At 39.5% G+C, this 17,593-nt stretch overlaps 1 long non-coding RNA gene across 1 annotated transcript; it reads left to right on the top strand.

Moving 5' to 3' along the window:
* Nucleotides 1–2,844: 2,844 nt before the first annotated feature.
* Nucleotides 2,845–17,243, top strand: LOC141729503 (uncharacterized). The gene is made up of 3 exons (XR_012581008.1): nt 2,845–2,962; nt 12,322–12,405; nt 16,792–17,243. It is a non-coding gene; the product is annotated as an uncharacterized LOC141729503 (long non-coding RNA).
* Nucleotides 17,244–17,593: the final 350 nt, after the last annotated feature.

Here is a 17,593-nt window from a genome sequence, read left to right as displayed (position 1 = left end):
TCAGAGGGGAAGTACCACAACAGCAGTGCTCTATTTCAGGTCAGCTGCTGTTCAGCTCTAATGAATGTCAGTGTTTGCAGTATGGGGCAAATTCACCCCATGGTCTGCTCTAGGCCTGAAAATCTCACAGTTCAGGTACAGCTAACAAGACTGTCAGGACCAGGGTGAGAGCAGGTGCTTTTAAATCAAAAAGTCAACCATTTTCCATTTCTGACCAGGAAAATAATGTGTGTACCTACGAGTGCCCTGACACTCAACTGGAGACAAATCATTATGGGGAAAGCAGTGTTTGCTGTTACCTGTTTGACCTAATGACCACTTCAAACTCTGGAGTTATTGTTATAAATCCTTACTTTACTGTGTACTTGCAAGCAGCACATTCCTTTTCTTGGAGCATGGTGTAGGAAACAGCAGCTCCTGCTCCCAGCTGTGCTGCCTGCTGGCCCTGTCACTGCAGGCAAAGGTAATGCCTGCCCACTTGCCCCCATGGCACAAAAATCTCTGTATTTAAAACATATGTTTGCCCTCCTGCAGCTTTCTGAATTATCAGATATCCAGTGGAGAATGTTACCAGGTGGAGAATCTTCTTCCTTCCTGTCACAGATGGAAATGACAATGTGCTGCCTCAGCTCAGGGGTGTGACGCTAAGGCTGTGTAGCTGAGTCCCCTTCTGCAAAGAGAGGTCAGTTCCTAACTGTTTTCAGGGTGTGTGTATTTCACTTTGAGAACAACAAACATCTTCAGATCCACCAGTTACAGATGAGCCTTCACCTTCCCAAGCTGGAATATCCTGCCATGGGGCCATTCTTGATCCTGCCTTCTATATGACCAGTTCCGAGTTTGCAGAGGAACTTGGTTCCTCTTACTCAGAACAGGGCTTAGAACAGGGATGTTAATACCTGGCTGCTCCTAGGGATATCTTTGATCTGCATCTAATTATAAATTTTAAAGTGCTTTCCAGTCCTCCAAAGAAAAGGCCTTGATGCTCCCCAGCAGAGAGCGATTGGCGCACGCTGGGACACAGCTGGCAGGATGCCCTGCTCCAAGGAGATTTCTTCATGGTTATTTTAAGATAATTAGCTGATCTGGTACCTAGTGTGCTTCCTAATTCTTATCTAACACGACAAATTTCCAAGTGCACACACTTGTGTGCATGCACAGCTCTAATAAGAGCATGTCCAGAGGGCTGGAGCCGCAGTGAACGTCTGACCATGGCCAGAAATGGTACCAGGGGAGTGATAGAATCCTTCTAAAAAAATCTGTCCCTGTTCTGCCTAGGGGTGGGAAAGGCATAACCGTGACCCAGGCAAGGGATGGGGAAGATGTTACTCGATATTTTTCCTTTAATACCATCTTGGAGATACAAATGTCTGTGAAGGCAGGAGATGAAGTCCCCAGCTCTGGCTGGAGAAGGCTGTCACTCCTTCACGCCTGGCCACGCAGTGCTGAGGAGTGGGAACCACAGTTCAGCTGGAATTTAGAAGCAGCTGTTGCACCAGGATTTGTTTAAAGCTGTTTTTCTCTGGGAAGTCATTATTTGAAATAAATCTTGTCCATTAAATAGACACATTTGAGTAGTTACATAATGCAACATTGGGTTTGTTAAACTAGAAAAGCATACAATAATCAAAAGCCTAATCTGGAGAGAAAAATAAATATATATATTTTTTAATGGAGCCCTTTTGTATCTGAAAAATATTTTTTTTTTCCTAATCCGAGCTTTAGTGCCTTAGAAGTTTATTTTTCACTGTTGGGTATTCTTAAAAAAGCAAAGAATCCATACAAAACCTTTGCCTCTTTCAGTATCTGAGACTGAGCTCCTCAAAATAGATACTACTCTGTTTAATAACATGTTTTCTTTTAAAATATAGGGTCTTCTTTTTATATGTTTATTAATTTGCATTTTCAGAGCCAACTTCCCTCTGCATGAAGGCATGAATATAAAAGTAGGGCTATCTAAGCTCAGAGATAATGGATGAAAAAACCCAATCTGAAAATAATGACCAGAAATCTATGGAATTTGAGTAAAGAAAAAACATTTTAATATTAGCATTACACTGAAGAATAAACTTGACACTCTCTAGTTTGGTGTGCTATTACATGTCCTTACTCAGAGCAAACTCTCAACAGCAACAGGAGATTGAAAGGAATTGTGGCTTATGTGTTTACCTTGGGGATTTGCTATAATCAGCTATAGCCACAAAAAATGATTGAAAGGCAAAAAAGTGGGTGAAACTATAAAACTTTATTTATTAATATTGCTTTGTGCTTTAAGCTGTTATGGTTCACATGTTCTTGATACAAGGTTTGAAATGCTTATTTTTAATTAAAGGTGGAGTTCCATGTTTCTGCACTTTCAGAAACTCTGATTTGTGGTGCAAATGCTCTGAGTTGGTGGTGTTTGATGGAGCCAGGTAACATGAATTTGGATCATAAAGGTTATTTCATGTCACTTGCATTGAAGGCTGCCTTGTATTCCTGTTGGAGATGGGTGAATCAGTGTCTCACACCCTTCTCCCCGCACCGTATTGCCAGGGCTGTGTTTTTAGGTGGAACATGGCAAATTTAAGTGATGTGCCTGAGATCAGAGCAAATGTCTATTGCAGTGGAGGAGTTCAATGCAGAACTGCCAAACTTCTTTTTAAGTTTCCTCTTGGTTGGATTCCCCATCCCACTGGAGCTACTTTCCATTAGTGGCACAACATATTATGTCTCCAGCAATGCACTCATGATTGTGTACTCCAGCAAAGTGTGACTATTATCTGGCAGATAGCTTATGATCAGTGCATGTAAGCAGAGCCCAGAAGGATTGCTTCTATTTTCAGCTGTGCCACCACTGCCTCTGATCCATGACAAGGTCGCCTGAGTCAATGAAATCCCTGGCTGCTTGTCTCCAATAATTAAGCAGTAAAACTTTTAAATGCACACCCCAAATCGGGAGGTCACTGTGCTGATTGTCTGTGTAAGTACTTTCGTGGGGAGAAAATACCAGATCCTAAAGGGCTCTTTAATCCAGCCAAAAAAGTCTAATCAGAACTGAGAGCTGGCAGTTTAAAGTTGGGCATGTCTAAATGAGAGGCAAGATAAAGATTTTGAACACTGAAACTGTTTCTACAAAAAAATTGGAGAAATTATGGAGGGGATAGATTCTGCAGATCTGTAAATCCTTTGAAGACCAAAATATCTTTCCAAGCAGAATTATCTTACCTGGGAGCTGGTTAGTGGGCTCAGTAGAGGAACAAATCCATTTTTATGTCTATGGCTGTGGTGGTCTAATACCCATGCTGGGTATTGGAATTTGGCACAGGGTTTTACTTTCTGATGTTTCTCTACTTAATGCACAGACTTCTGAAGAAAAAACATAATTGCCTTTGATAACTGACTTCTTGGAATAACAGTTGTGACTGGTAGTATATTAGTTGTTACTATTGATCCCAAAAATCTGCAATATTTCTATGAAGTGCAAAATGAGTAAAATCAATGACTTCAAATTTCTTCTGAACTGTAAAGTGACAGTGTTTTTCTCTCATCCCATCACTAATTGTCAGTCATTTATTTGTTTCCTGGTAGGTTTTTTTTTTTCCTTCAATAATCCCTGTATAGTATATTTCTAAGACACTCATTTTATGTCTTTCCTAATCATTTCATATAATACTCTCTGTATGATTTTCACTTGTAGGCATCCTCAAAGAGAAGAAGAGTTTTTAACAATTTTAAATCAGGAAAGGCAAAGATATGTAAAGGTTTGGTTGGGGGTTTGCCTTTATTTGTATAGAGCAGCAGCACAAAATGACTCAGAAGAAGAGGACCTCATTTGTAGAGTGATGAACTCAGGAGAATCACTTGGGAAAAAAGTGGACATGGATAAATAGTGTGTGCAAAAGGACAAACTGAATTAGGAAAAATTGCACTCTGGTTCTGCTCACCTGGAATTTTGGTAAACAATAATTTCTGTGATTACTTTATCTTTTAATTTAATCATTTGAGGACATCATCTTTCACTGTTAATGCTTTTTGTCATTCTCAGCTATTTGCCACTCAGCAATATGACAGTTTTATAAATGTTCTGACACTCCATGAAATATTAGCTAACAGGAAAAGACATGTTTTTTGAGGATAATATGGGAATTCAACAGCACCTGGAGAAGAACTAACATAATTCATCACCTTTTAAGACAGCTGAAAATCTCAATCAGCCACCTGTTACTTTGGAAATGATCATTAGGCATAAACAGGGGCAATTTGCAGCCTTTAAAGTTCATTTTCAAGCTTTTACTTGCAGTTAATATTAATTCACTGTCAGTAAGTCATGAATATCAAGAAATTCTGAAAAGCCCTTCATTCTCTTTGAGTTTCTTCTTCCATATCTGAGAGGACAATCCCCATTAGAGTATCTTAATTGAGTTAAGGATGGGGAAAGTTGCCTTAACTGGGCTTTCATCCAGTCTGTAGAAATATTTGAGAATTCTGACTTCAGCTTCATTTGAAATTTGCAGATGAACCCATTCCTTCAGGGGAAAATAATGTAAAGTGCAGAAAAGAGTGGGCAAAATCTTCCCAGGATCCTCCAAATATTGCACCTTAGCTGGGAAATGCTTAGTTTTCATCAAACCTAAGAAAAGTTTAAGGGATTTTATTACCATATGGCAGAAGCGTATCAGGATTGTTCTGGGCCAAGTCTCTCAGTCAGGATAATTTCCTGAGTCTGGCCAAGTTTAGCAGGATTTGCACAAGTTTAGGAACTCAAGAAGTCACTAAGTTAATATATGAGAATAGGAAGAGGAAAGGAAAATAATCTTTTCAGGACACTAGAAAAGAATCTGTATTTGAGGATGTTTGGTATAACTTACAATGCATGTTTCTTTGTTTTATTTTAAGGACCAATGTGGCTTTTTTTGTTGGAGATAAAGAAGAGGTGGGACAGTCACGCAGTATTGGAATTGCATACAAAATTCAGACCATTTACAGAATCTGTTCTTATTACTAGGTTCTTTGGAACTGGTCAGAGATGTAAAAAACATTTTTGCCATAATTCCTTTATGATAGGTCTTTTGTGGGAAGAGAGTATAATAACGCCAAAAAAATCCAGACACACACAAACACACACACATACTGGAAGACACCAGCTTCTTTTGAAGAAGAGCCCTGGCAAAAAAAAAATCTAACTAAACATTAAATTTTATGGTCCAAATGATTTCTTTAAAAATCTATAACAGCCAATGAAATTAAAATCCATCAATTAAGTAATTTTAAAATCAAAATGTTCCAATCCAGAAAGATCTGAATGGAATTGTGTGAAATTATCATGACTTTCTATTACAGTTTATATAGATCAGATGTTGTTAGGATTGCCAAGTATTTTTACGACCATTTTGCTGCTTAATAATAGCTTTTTTTAAAGGGTAATTAGGGAACTGTAAAATGGGGATTTTTAAAGGGCAATAGTCATTGCAGGAAATTCTTGGCCTGACATAAATAATAATCAGTCAGCATAGAAAACAAATGAGTGAGCAGCACTGGTGGGGCAAGAAGTAGTGTAATATAAAGTAGATGGATTGAATAGATATACTTTGTGATGAGTAATTCTACACAAGTCAACAGTTACAATTCTTAGAATTAAAGGCGTGGAGGAATCAGTATTTATTTAAAGAAGCAGGATGCCCTTTAACAAAAATTTAAAACAAAACAAACCTAAGTAATTGAGTACAAGGGAGAATAACTTATAAACTCACGATGGTTTTGAAAAATTAAATAAATTCACAAAATTCTCTGAAATCATTACCTGACCCGACTTTCACTGCACATGTAAATAAAATAATTTTGAAAAGGAGGAGCTCCCAGGGGATGAGAAGGAGGGTCATAGTATGCCATTTAGGAGCCCCAATAGCCTTGTTAATATGCAAAGCCACAGGAGCTGTGACATTCTGCTTTATTGGTGTCACTGGAGGGACTGCTCCACAGACGGCTCCAGCCTCAAGCAAAGCAGGTAGTGGCCTGGTGGAGCAGAAAACTGAGGTTAAAAAATGGCTGTTCCCCCTTCTGCATACATTAAAACCCTACAGCCCAGGTTAGAGGTGCCAAGGGGAAAGTTAGATTGTGCTGATAGTCTTCCCTTCTGAGAAAGAAGCACAGAGAAAGGCATTTTTCCTTCAAAATAGAAGTGGCCATCCTTATGAAAGCAGTGTCTTCAGTTCCTCACTCCTGCCTTGTGGCAGAAGCAGCCCAGCCCTGGCTTGCTCATTCCCTCAAGTGAGGTTTTGGCTGGGATTTTGAGAAACGCTGAGACAGGATCTCCTGTGTGTTTAATTTTAGTAGCTACTTCCCACACCCTTTCTGCTTCCAGTGTTGGATGTGACGTTCCTCTCTCGGGGCCTCTCCACCTGTCCTCAGCCAAGGCTGCAGGGCTGGGGCTCTGCTCCCTCTGCTTTTTTTTTTCTGGGGCTCTGCTCCCTCTGCCCTTCCCAAAATCAGCAGAGGCAGGGGCAGCTTCGTATTGTGCATCTCTGCTGTGGTGGAAATGTCACTAGGGAAGGATAAAATCCTGAATAATGGCTGATTCAGATAATCCATCAAAGCCTTGACTGGTTCTTCATCCTCCACAGGTCTTCAAATTAGATTATATGATTTGAACCTTTGTCCAGGTGTGGAAATCAAAACCAGCTGGTGCAAATGCCTACAATTAAGTGCCATAACCCCACAACCCATTCCCTATTATAGGTGTCTTCCTCATGATACAGTACAGGCAAAAAAGGAAGCTGGGAATGGAAGTGCTGGTAATTCTAATGAAGTGTCACTGAGGATGAAAGGGAGGCCAGAGAACCATTTTGTTGCAATTTCAGTAGAGACTTCTGAAGTGACAGGCAAAACCAATTTATGTTAGGCAATACAACAGTTTAGAGCAGATGGCAAATAGATTTTATCACTAGCACAGGGAAAGCCCTGCTTTGGTGGTTTTTCTTTGTTTTGGGTTTTTTTTGCTACAGATTTCATTGGTTTCAGGTGGCCATGTGTGATGGGAAAGCTGAAAATAGGACAATGAAGGAATGATGACCTGCATAACACACTGGCTACTCCTCATACTCTTGGAGATAGAGTTTATTACCCACTATGCTTGACATTTATTGCTGCTGCCTGCTTCTAAGATACAGCACCATGTTCTTCTATTTGCAGCATAAAAAGCAGATGTTTTTCCTTTCATTTCTCATCACTTCCTTCTCAGAACACTTCCCTCTCCTTCCTGACCTTTTCTGAAAAGAATTTCAGGGAGTCCTGTACTCAACAGGTTTACAAGCCATATTGCTTTTAATGATTTACTGGGGAGGAGAGGAAGAAATGAGGAGGGTGTGCAAACACCAAGTGAAATTCTGTAGACGAGAATATAGCCATTAAATGTGGACATGCAGATTTTATCTTTCAGTATATTTTAGAAAATATTAAGTCATGAATGGATATTGCTTTTATAAAAGGGAAGTGTCAGTTTTCCCTTAATATTTATGTGGGCATATTACTATTTCCTTTTATATCACCTTTTATATTTGGAAGGCTCATAAGGTGCTTTATGTACTCACTCCAAGGCAATATGAATAATATTTCACTCATTATGAGACGCAGCTTCGGTGTGAGAGATGTGGCCAGTGTTTCATAGTCCACAGTGAAGATACAGCTCAAAGTCACACAGTGAAGAGTTTGCAAAATTTTCATTTCAGAGAGGACAGCTCCAGGAAAGGTTATGGGATTCACTTGCAGCATTCAGATGCTCACTGTTGCTATCCCCATGAAGCAGCAACTCTCTCCCCCACACAAAGTAACCAAAGTAACTCCATCCTGTAGCCAAATTTCAGACAATCACAGAGCTGGAGGGTTTTCCAAGGATCACCTTGCTGAAAGAAGGGTCAGGACCTAAATCAGTGCTGGATGGTGTCAAAATAATCCTTTCCTGAGGATTCACAACCACTGGGACTTGTTCCACTTTCTTTGGCATCCACTTAATCTTCTACCTCGTGCAGGGATTTTCAGGCAAACTGAACTGTTGGAGTCAGCAAGCAAGAGGCTGTTTGGCACCAGACTCCTAGTGCAGGAAAAAATAAACTTGTAAACAGCAAAGTTCATGCACCCAGCTTTCCTCTGACTTAAACAATCCTGGCTTTCTCTGGCACTGACTTCCCCAGGGCACTGCTTCACTAAATCCTTCCCATCAACATTCCAGGCATTCTCAGGAGCATGTGGAAACTTTTTATAATTCATAATGTGGATTTATCTCCACTCTCCTGTTTAATTTAACCTTTTGAAATAAACATAAAGGAAAACAATGATGTGCCAGGAAGAGGACATTATTAAGAGGTAACTGTGTGTAATTGACTCAGTGGGATCTTTCAAGCACTTTGGAAAGAATAAAAAAGGAAGACATAGTAGAGCACTTAAAGCTCTCAGCGTTACAATCTTCATGAGGTAATAATCCAGCCAAAAATCAAAGATTAGCACTGATAGGAGGCATTTTTAAAATATGTGTGCATATTTTTGGATATATAAATTAATTTGAAACTTGTAACTATCATGTGGGCACTCCATTTCTGAAGATGCAGGGATTTCACCTATGGCAAGGTAAATCTGGAGTAATTCTGCTTGGATGGCTGTGTGAATAGTGGCAGAATAAGAGTCAAGAGTCACTGGACATTTTTTTTAAACTCAAGGGTCAAATCCCCAGATGGCATAAATAAAGGTATTTTCCTGTATTTTGAAGATTATGATGGACTGAAATATCCAAACCGGGTCAACCAAGGTAACTCCTGATTCACACAGATTCAAAAGAGCTCTGCCAATTTTATACCCTCTAAAGGGAAAAACCTCATATAAATTTTTCTCTTGTTTACATGGAGGAAATCCTGCAAATAAATGGTGCCTGTCAATGTAAATGAGTAATTATTTTGCTGAAGGGCTATAAGTTGCCCTTTGGTGTAAATCAGAGTAGGGCTTAACCCCTTTAGACAGCTTTAAAAATAAATGAACCAACCTTTCATCTAAAACTGCACAGCAAATCCCTTCTTTCATTTTTCAGTCTTCTCTTACAAAGAGAAAAAGCAGAAGCATTAATGAGCTAGTCAAATATTCAAACTTGCCAAGGGAGAAGGGATCCTTCAGTCATCATGAGCTCAACCTGATAAATCCTTTTTAATTAGTCTATATGCTAACATTGTACAAAGCAGCCATGAATCAGAGACCCCACAAAGCAAAAGTGAAGAAGAAATACATCATGAGCAAGAGGAATTGGAGCCCAAAGTATTTCCATTCTGGCTTTCAGAGAGCACAGAGAGCATGCTTATTAATTGGTTAAGCCCATCACTAATAAGCTCTCAGCTATGCTCAGTCTGCTCCCCAGCACTTTGCACAATGTCTGTGCAGTAATATGCTGAGAGAAAGGGCATTTTCTGGTAGCTGATAAAGGAGCAGCAAAATGAGAAAGTTGAAAGGGAGGAGTATAATAAATGTTCTTTTCTTCTTATTCTGGGTGGCAATTCTCAGCTACTCACTTAAGGGATTGGCTCTTGTGGGGGGATTTCTCCATGGAGACTTTGTTCCTGCCCTCCAGGAATATGTTGGCCCCTTTGGGACTGTCAGACACTGAGGCAGTGAGCTACCATTGGAGTGTCTGCTTGCTGGATAATCCCAGATTTCTCATGTCAGCTCTGACTATGCTGACACCTCTGAAACATTTTGGCTAATTGCTCTTTGACTCAGTTTCCCAGTCAGCCCAAGAGACTTCATTGGAAATATCAAATGGTGACTGAAAATAAAAAGCATTCACAAAGAAGGCTTAAATTTGCTATTTTGTTATTTTATAGATTAATAGCTGTATGCCTTTGGATGAATTTGATCCCTAATTTGGGGCCCCTTGCAGTCAAATTTTCCCTGCTGTTAAGGTGAATCATTTTTTGAAAGGATGATCTCATAAAGTAAAAAAATTAAAACAAATTCTATACAGAAGACAGTTATTAAAACAAGGTTTTCAGTGGCAGCACAGAAAATCCTGCTCTACTTCATTGTGAGAGACAACCTGGCAAAAGAGGCAGATTTTTGAATGTTGTAAATTGATGTAGCTCTTCTGCTTTTGCAGAAAATACACAAGGTAAAGCATGTCCTCATCTGGCATGTGAAACTCTGTAAGTGATGAGGACAGCCCACAGTGTCATTTCCTGTTTTAAAGGTCATTTCTTTAAAATAAAACCCTCTCTCAAGCAGTGGCACATCAGCTCAGTTGGTACAGCCAATCTCTCACCCAAGTTTAAAATCATCATTAAATCTTTTCCCTAATAATTAATGTGCTTGGCAACTCCTGCTTCTCTTTTAAGAAATCCAGCTGTAACATAAAGCTCTTAATATTTTACACATAGGTGGTAGCTTCTATCTGAGTTGGAAAAAGCAGTTTCCAGCACTTAATTTTACTGAGCTCCACTAATACTCTTGCTGAGCTGTTAGAGTATTTTGCTGTTAGGCCTGGAAGAATATGTGAAAGGAGCTTTTGATGTGTTTGCCTTATTTTAAAATAGTTTCCTTAGGATATAATCACATTCTGTTGGTGTCTTGCTCCCTGCCATCTGTTACATCATCACAATGCTGTAACATGTTTAGCAACCCTGGGTTTTAGAAGTTTGACTGACAAGGTTTGTGATCTTAGAGGCTGAAATTGAGAAAAGGGTTCTTCATAATTCTTCAACACTGATGTGTTAGGAGAGATAGATAAGACTTATTATGCTTTCATATCTTTCTCTCACTTATTCCTCACTGGTTTTCACCAGGACTGTGATGAAGTCGGTGTTGACAGACGCTAAACACACTCGAATTTTTTCCATATAAGAAGGAATGATGTCTGATGAATGCAGATGAAAGCTAATATTTCCCAAACCTGAGAAAAAACCACACAGAAAATCAGTAATATGGATTCTTCTGGAGTTAAAACAATGCATTTGTAGTCAATTTTCAGTCATTCAGCAGAAAGCAGGACCCAAACCTCTCCAGGCAGACAGCTCACAACTCTTAGCAGAGATAGCCCTTGGACCTCCTTCTGCTTGTGAGGAATAGTTAGTTAAGCAGCTCATCAAAATCTGCATTCAAATCATACTCTAAAGTGGAAGTTTCTCCTTTAGAAGGAGTTGTGCATAGGATTTGCTTTATATGAGGTCCAGATCTATGCTGACCATCAGGACAGTGGTGGTGAGGTGCTTGTGAGTGCCAATACCACGCCAGGATGGCAGAGCAAGGCGTGTGGGTGCATACCTGGCTTTCTATTTTCTTCCTTAGTAGGATAAACACATGGAGGAAGAAGGGAAAAAGCTGACTGAAGCTTGGAGACAGGCAAGAAAAGAAGATGGAGGCACATGAGTTGAGACAAGAGTGTGTTAGACGGTGAAGGAAAATGAATCAAGGATTTGAGACGTGGAAGGGCCATTCACGAAGTGCTGGAAAGGCTTTTCTGGTGCTGGGAAAGTAAGGAGCAAACAAGGAGTCCTCATGAGTAATTTACAGTGATACCATGGCAGCACACAAAGGATACTGCTTCTTTGGAGCCTCCAGCTCTGCATCTAGATTTCAGGAGGAGAATCCAGAGAAAAGGAATTGTGGGTCTGAAGCAGTGGCTGGCAAAGGGACCTCCAGGAGTGCAGCAATGGAATAAGAGGGAACTTTAGATGATGTCAATGAAAATGTTGGATAACAACAAAGTCTGAGAGAGGGAGGTATCAAGCAGAGTACTAACAAAAAGCACACATTATCATTCACATTAACAATGCTTTTGATCCATCTCTATCCTACTGGTTTTAAACCCTGGTTTAAAAAAAATAAAATAGAAGAGGTGAGGAGTGCTTTTCCTGGAATCTAAATTATCTGGGATAATCTGTATTAAGGAGGCATGGAATAGCTCATAAAAGGAAAGTGTAACAGATATTGCTCAGTTAGTGAATTATATAGTGCTCCCTTGCAATATAGAAAATTCATAAAGAGGGTGATTATGGGCACTGGACAGAAACCATAGGAGAGATTAGCTTCACAGCTCTCATGCTATAGAAACCTGACATGCTGCTTCTCAGATGGAAATGTCATCCTTTATTTGGATACCCAGCTAGCTTCAAACTCCCTAAGAAAAAGTCAAGTTGGTCCATGTTTTGAAAACGGGATAAGAAATGTGGGTCTGCTCTCATTTATTCTAAAGCTTTTTCCATGATGGCACTAAAGTGGGCTATAAAGAAAACATAAATGCAATTTATGTCCATTACATGCAAAGAGGGATGAGTTCAAATGGTAATCCAGCCATGTATCATCACGTTGCAGAGGAGTAAATGGCATCCATTATGAGACCATGACTCCATCCAAGGCATTGACACCTCACTGTGCCTGAGAAATCAGTGAGCCAAGGTAATTTTTTTTCTTTTTTAGCTCATACCTTTTCATTGACTAAGAAATCTTTTCCCCTTACAGTTATGTTCTATTTTGTTCCTGTAGTGGCACTTTAGATTAACAGTCCAGGTAATTAATATGGAATCCAAGTGAAAATGCTCTAGAAGCACTTGTGACATTCACATTAATAATGGAGGGGTTCATCAAAATTAATGTTATTACAGTAAATACCAAGAAAATTAACTGTGATTGGCTCATTATTTTAAATCGTGCTCCCATCTGCAGCTGACTCGTCTAGATGGCTGCATGGAATAGGTGTGGTGATGATTCAGGACTTGGCACCAGGATGCAAACAGAGAGCACAAGGAGCTGTGATCAGCACTAGAGAAAGTCTTTTATCATATCTCAGGTGCACTTTGCTATAAGACTTGGAAGCCTCCTTTCCTCACTTCCCTATTCAGTGTATCTGGGATGCTTTGGAAGAACCGTAACAGATCTTCTGTTTCATCAGTAAATAAGAGGCGGTTCCAAGGTAGGAGAAGTCTCTCTTTGTGTGCAGTGCCATGGTTGCACTAGGAGACAATTTCTACATCAACCACCTTGGAGTCTAAATTCATGTGGTGATAGTGTTTAAGAAGGACAATTAAGATAGACAGTGATTATCACATGGACTGACCTGATAGAGCCACTTGGAAAAGGAGACCTTATATTCAAGTCTTTTGTGTTGTTATGCAGTATGTTGCTGATCTGAAAATACAGTCCATCACTATGACAAATACATAGAGAATATATTTCTGGAGAGAAGTATTATTCCATCTCATTCTCTTTGAATGTCTAACACAGAAAACTTGTGTCTGCTTGTTTTACAGAAACCTGAGCAAGGCACCTCAGTTTTATTCACTAGTAAAAAAAAAAAAAAAAAAAAAAGTATATATATAGGCAAATAGATAAAAAGTTCAGGTGTCCCAAAAGTGCGACACATGGGAAAGAGAGAGAAGAAAAAGAATTTCAACTCAGACAGGATAATAAAATATGCAAGCATGCAGAAAGACATCCATGTTACAGCAGCATCACAATTGTGCAGTGTCAGGAATGCCCAGATTTGTATTTAGCAAAATTCTGTTTGTTGTTTTCCACCTCTCATTTCCATGCTGAGTAAAAGAATGTGTTAGATAAACAGTCCCCTGAGGGAAATATTTGTAACTTTACGTAACTGGCAAACTTATTTTTGGGATGTTACAGAAATTAAAATGGCAGGAGGGCTGAAACTAGATGATTTTCAAGGTCTCTTCCTACCCTAGCCATTCTGTGTTTCTATGTAGGAAATTAAAGACTTGCTGTAGATAAAAGTAATGGTAATTCAACAGGAAAAAACATGCAAACAATGGAGGAAATAACTACCTATGTACTTATTGAAGACATTACAGAAATGAACACTGCAGTGGTCATTCCTGTAATGTCTTCAATAAGTTGGAGGCTTTGTTGTTAAAAAGAAAAAGAAAAAGTCAAAGGCTAAGGTAGACTCCAATTTACTGACACCATCATGAACTTCAGTGGAGCTGTTCTGATTTATGCCATTTTGAGACCTCACTGGGAAGCTGGGGTGTTGGAAATAGTTTGCATAAACTGAAAATCCAAAGCAGTTTGGTGCAGTGATGTCTGTGTTCTTTCTCAGGTGAGAATTTTTCCCTAATGCCCCTGAGGTGTCATTAGTCCTCTCCCCATTGACACTTGCTGAAAAGTGCCTCCAATCTGCATATAAATGATGCAGAAAAAATATAATAGAAAGAAATCATAGTCGCTCCTGAATTAACTTTGGGTTTCATTTTAACATTCAGATTTAACAAAATGCCTCTCTTTGTAAGGAAGTTTGCTCTTTTTCTTGTTTTAAATTACGTTTTTTCAAAGGGAGAAATGAGTTTTCTTCTTCTGTTAGAGTCGAAGCAGAGATGACAAAATGAACTGCCTAGCCCTTTAGGAGGATACCTCACATTTGAAAATACCATTCTGAATAGAAGCTGGGGATTTGTACACAGTCATTTATCATAGAGGCCATGAAAGCAGCACCCTCCATTCCTGTCTGGAGAGAAGGAATGAGCTGTCTCAGCAGTGATTTTGCTGCAAATTGCAACTAAACATGGGATGTTTTGGAAGTTTATTACCATGGTCCTTTTCAAAGACAAATTTTCCTCCTCTAAAGGCTGGTCTGGAGCAGGACGATGTGTGTCACTTAGGTGGCAGAGGGATCCTTCATTTTGTATGCTGCCACTAAGCTTGTTTTGCATCTTTAGTGGAAACAACAAAACTGACCAAGAAAATCATTAAGGTTAAATTTGTGCTTCTGCAACCACAGTTCTGCTGGAAAACATTTACAGGTCTGAGGATGGAAAGATGAAAATGTGGCAGATGGGGCTATTGGCTGGTTGTAGAAGTTTTGGTAACAAAGATCCCCAACGCTTCAAACCTCTTTTTAGCTTCATCTACTGATTAAATAATTTTTTTTAAGGATTCAGAAACCATGTAACAGGGAAAACAGGAAACTTCTCGTTCTCTAAGCTGATTAAAAGCTGCCTCTGCCTCTAATAATCCAGGGGGAAAAGGATTTTTGAGGGCAAAAATAAAAGTTTTTATGAAACAACTTGTCAATAAACATTATCCTCTACACCTGTGTATGTACATGTGTACACACATGTTTGTAAAAGAGAAAATGTGAAAAGAAATCTGCAAAAGATAGCTCAGATGGCCAGGAGGATTATTAATATCAGAAGTCTCGTTATATGTTGGTATCATGCTAGTTGTGATGCTTGCAGCATTGAAAATCATCTTGCTGCATCAAGCCAAATGAAAGAACTACAAGGAAACAGAAACAGGGGAGATGGGACTCGTTCCTTAAAAAATGACTTTCAAAGAAGCATAAGGACAATGTGCTAAATCACTACGGTTATTCTGAATCTGCTGAACAGTTCTGATTTCCAAGAGGTATATTTGGTCCTTAAAATTAGGAAAGCAGGATTGTGGCAGTCTTTTCCTTTTACAAAGTCCAGGATTTTAGTGAGCCTAACGCTGCTTCTGAGAGTCTGCCCTCAGCATCTTCAGCAGTAGACTTGGGTTCTTATTGGGTTCAGCCCATAAGCAGCACAGCAAACTTGGCAGAGTTCCCTGCAAAGGCACAAGGATGATCCATTTGAAAAGATCAACATTTTTTTGCTGCTGACCATGGGCTTAAATGCTTATTTTGGGGAGGGGTCCAAGGCAGTCTCCTCCTGTGTTGCTGATCCAGTGATCAGCGTGATCCGTGCGTGATGGCGGCCAGGCCTGTGCAAGAAAAACAACCCAGGCAGGCAGAGGCACAATCCACAAACCATGGACAGCTGTGCCTCTGTAGGACTGCCAGGGTAGGCCAGCATAAGAACCTGCATCCTTTTCCCCCAAACATACCCTCCTGATTCACTGGAAGGAGAATTTACACATTGTGAGGTAAAGGCCCTGTCACCCCATGGGCCCAACCATCAGCAGCACAGCCCTTCATGGTTTGCCTTCACAGAATCACATACAGCAGAAGAAAATAATTACATATGCTTTCTCATTTTCAAAGCAAAATATTAGGATAAAATCTCATCTTTCTTTCTTCTATCCTCTTCAGGTCCAAAGATGATGGGGGTGAAGTATCAATTTATCAAAATCCCTCAACTACAGTGCAATTAATTTGAACTGAACAAGAGAGATTTTTCCTGTGATTTCGTATTACAGTCAACCTAAGTATGAAAGGAAACAGTGTAAGGAGAATCCACAATGTGATGAAAGTTAATATTCTAGAAGATAATGAGATGTAAATTGCTAGTTGGAACAATACCTACAGGCTCAACTCTTCGTACTATTTTTTTTAGCCAAAGATAGGGATATTTTTATGTATTAATAATTTTCAGTTCTTGAGCTCTTTATAAAGGAGATCAGTAACAAAATGCCTTTGCTTTTCAAAGGAAGAAACTGAACCCAAAAGAGATATGATATGCAGAACTCCTTAGCAGACCAGATACTCATCATAATACCAGATTTCCTGAGTTTCCTTTTAAGTTCTGAAGTGTGATGGTTTTTGCACAATGGGGGTGTTCAGCCTGGAGAACAAAAGGCTCTGGGGAGAACTTGGAACCCCTTTCATACCTGCAGGGGCCCCAGGAGAGCTGGAGAGGGGCTTTGGACAGGGGCCTGGAGTGACAAGGCAACGAGGAATGGCTTTAAACTGAGGGTTAGATGGGATATGGGGGAAAAATTGTTCCCTGTAAGGGTGGTGAGGCCTTGGCACAGGTTGCCCAGAGAATCCATTTCAAGAATCCTTTTCAATCATTTAAAAAATGGATTCACAATAACAATTTTTTAAAAAGTGTTTTTTTTTTTTTTTCCCAGGGGAAGATGAGAGAACAGAAAAGTACTAAAGTTAAGCACAGCTTTTTACAGGTGCCGGAAGAGGAGATCTGTACATTCATCATCCTTTCAGAATCCATATTTCAGGATATTTTAAGCAAGGAAAACACCTTGAGGATAACCAAACAGGGAAGAGCTGGTGTCAGTCCAATACTCAAAAGCAAATAAAATGCAGGAAACAGTCTCTGATATTTGTAATTTGCTGACTCCAAAGTCCAGTCCTGATGGAATTTACTACATCCATTGGTCATTTACTCCTGTTGTGCACTTCATATTTATGCTAAAATAACATAGCATAAATATTTATTATATAAATAATAATAAATGAGGCAAGTGTGCCACAAAGTCTTTGTACACCCAGTGAAACCAGAATAATTCTATTTATGCCATTTATCTGGACGATTTACCAGGCATCCCATGCCACACACAACCTTCACAGAGAAAAAGGCAACCATCAGTTGAAGTGAGACACATTCTGTAAGTAAGAACAGTCAAACCAAACCCCTCCTCTGATGAGAGCATGGCCACAGAGGGAGGTTGGCCACATCTTTTCCAATCAGACTTCTCAGAATTATCAAAATTTCTTTGCTTGCAAAGGCCAGTTTGGCTTACCATAGAAAGCTGTTTTGAAGATGACTGATGTATTAATTCCCTTTCAAAAATTAAAATTCAAAGCATGATAGTGCAAGAGGTGAGTTTTGATTGAGAACATTATCTGTCCTCTCAGTCTGCACTACTCATCTTTTATACTTCTGATTTTAGTCTTACAAGATCATCAATACAC

The sequence above is a fragment of the Zonotrichia albicollis genome, chromosome 7 (genome assembly GCF_047830755.1).
Source record: "Zonotrichia albicollis isolate bZonAlb1 chromosome 7, bZonAlb1.hap1, whole genome shotgun sequence".
Lineage (NCBI taxonomy): Eukaryota > Metazoa > Chordata > Aves > Passeriformes > Passerellidae > Zonotrichia > Zonotrichia albicollis.
The sequence above is the reverse complement of the archived record's forward strand: the minus strand, read 5'-3'. Positions and strand labels throughout refer to the sequence as shown.